At 39.4% G+C, this 2,831-nt stretch overlaps 1 pseudogene; it reads right to left on the reverse strand.

The window, feature by feature from the left end:
* Positions 1 to 361: 361 nt before the first annotated feature.
* LOC114544930 lies at positions 362 to 1,018 on the reverse strand (annotated as a pseudogene).
* Positions 1,019 to 2,831: the final 1,813 nt, after the last annotated feature.

Below are 2,831 nucleotides of genomic sequence, written 5' to 3' on the forward strand. Positions count from 1 at the left end.
AGTTTTAAACTTAGTCTTAAGGATTAAGTAGCGTGTTCATATTTGCTGTTCTTTATCCATTCTGGGTTAGTGCGTTGTGTTATTACTGCATTTTTTATGCAAGTGTCGGCATAGAGCCATGCACACAAAAGAACCTTGCGTATGCGACAATTTGCTTCGGATTACACGTTGGTAACAATTATCAAGATACTGTACGCTAAGTTTAAAGTTAACAACATATAATTTTTTTCTGTATAGAGTTTTTTCATGTAAAACCTTTATATTGCGAACAGTAATACAGTTTAAGTTTTAGTGTCAATCGATACTCATATTTATATCAGTTTAACATCGTTGTATCAATTATTGTGCTCAGCATTTCTAGCTAAAAAAAGTGATCAGCTAATGCCTCACGAATATCGTGTGCATCAGCTTCTACAATGTCAGCGTTATCAACCCCCACAACTGCTTCCTCTGCTGTTTCTGCTTCTTCCCACTGCGGCAAAAAATCGTTGTTTTGAATCTCGCAAATGTTATGCAGAATACAAGAGGCTTAAACGACATTGACCAGTGCAGGTACCTCCATATCAACACACTTCCGAAATCTAATGAAACGTCCTTTCCACCTACCGAAGGTGTTTTCTACCGTCATTCTGGCTCTGCTAAGGCGATAGTTAAACACCCTTTCTCTTCTCGGCTGGTCATCTTTTCTCTGAAAACCTTTCAAAATCCATGGCAAGAGGGGGTAAGCAGGATCCGCTACTATAAACGGTGACAATTCTGTTCCTTGTATTTCCATAGTGAGATTATCTGGAAATAGATTGCCTTCATTTCCTTTCTTGAAAATATGTGAATTTGTAAATACACGTGCGTCGTGAACGCTCCCAGGCCAACCGATCACCACATCTCTATACAGGTATTTGCAATCTACAACAGCCTGCATGATTATGCTGTGATAGCCTTTTCTGTTTACATATTCTGCATGACATTCGGCCGGTGCCACGATGGGAATGTGTGTCCCGTCAATTGCTCCAGCACACATGGGAAAACCCCAGCGTTGTTCATAATCATGGATAATTTGCACCAATTCATCTCCATGCGGAAAACTCACGACATGCGACAACTTGCTTGTTATCGCTTTGCAGACATCTCTAACACATAAACACACGAACGATCTTGAAACACCAAATAAATTGGCTATAGTTCTATATTCAGCAGTGGATGCCAGGAAGTACAACGTAATGGCCAGCCGTCGCTTCGCCGAAATTGCAGAGCGCATGACTGTATCTTTGCGGCAGGGCGCTTATATACGGTATATAAGCGCCCTGCTTTGCGGCGTATATATTTCATCACCTTGCTTGAAAGAAATTCGAATGTTCCCCTTGTAACTCGAAAGTTGGAATACCAAAGTTCGTCATCATACTCTCGATCAACCATCTTGAACCAGTAAAATGACCGTGGATGCATCCACAGTGCTCTGTAACGTGGACGATTAACCCATACTAAAATTGCCTTCAAAAATGATATACGGAGTTTATTTGTTGAATAAACATCTGATTTCAGCATTCTTTTTTTATTTAATATTATATTAGCTCTTTTTCTTCTTCTTCGAAGGAACCAAAGTAGCAGTAATTTGAGATTGTGTACTTGGTTAAAAGCCGCCATTTTTAAATTTTCCCGCGGAAATATCAACCGCTGAAAAATGTGCCTTAGGGCTCAATTTTTACGAGTGCCGTGCCAAATTATTGGAGTGCCGGTCAAATTTTTTTGGACCGGCAATTTTGCAAACTTTTTGTCCTGTAAACGGGGAGGCAAAATGGTACGGTGCCAATATTTAAGGGTACCGTGCCAGAATTGTTTGTCGTGTAAACGGGGCTTGAATGTCTTGTCATGGGGTCAGCACTGCCAAGTATAGTAGGGCACGCAGGCACTAGTTAGGTCAGGCGGTTCGCTAGAATCTACGTAGTATAAATACTGTCAGATTGGTCAGGCAGGCGTAGTATTTTTAATACCCAGATTACCAATCCCGCCAATCCCAGGAATGTAGAGAAACACTAGTTCCAGTCTACCGTTAATCATAGAAACGCGTTCAATGTGGCGAGACTTGAAAGCGAGAGACCAAAAGGCCAGTTCAAACGGGCGATTTTTGCTGCGATTTTTATATATTTATCGCTTATTTTAGCGTTTGAATTGTTATTGTAATATTCGTCAGTATAATAAGCCGTTCAATGTCCTTACCGCTAACGGATTTTTTACTTAACATGATGAAGCCTATTCCATAACTTTGCGACATAAATCGCAGCAAATTCGCCCGTCTGAACTGGCCTTAACATAACAAGGCTGGGTAATGAAGTTACCGGCAAAAAGCAAACTTTTTTTACACCAACCAGAGATCTTTTTATCGGGGAGCCTTCATGTGACAAATGATAACCACTTTGTCAGCACTGGTCTGACTGCGGCGGAATTAGCGTGACTGTGTAGTGTGTGTTAACTACGAACGTATATAGATTTATAGTTAAAACAAGGCAACAACGAGTTTGTGAAGACCATCATAAAACTAATGATTGTGATTTTAGATAAAAATTCTTGTTTTCTTGTTTTAACCTATATTTTAGATTTTAAGATGTTAATCTTCGAATTATGTTTTGTTATGTATTTTCAAAAATTGTCAGCTGGTGTTCAGACTTCGGACAATGAAATTCAGTTATCTTTCTGAGAGAGATTCTTTATATTAAAGTAAAGCCAATATACAAATATACAATTGTGGAAAAATCTATTGTATTTTTTCGGCCCACCCCGCAGTGCGTGTCGATTTATTTAACTGCATGGCAAGGCTAAGAAACAACAAATAATTC

This window comes from Dendronephthya gigantea, unplaced genomic scaffold (genome assembly GCF_004324835.1).
Source record: "Dendronephthya gigantea isolate DGI-Jeju-01 unplaced genomic scaffold, DenGig_1.0 001061F, whole genome shotgun sequence".
Taxonomy (NCBI): domain Eukaryota; kingdom Metazoa; phylum Cnidaria; class Anthozoa; order Malacalcyonacea; family Nephtheidae; genus Dendronephthya; species Dendronephthya gigantea.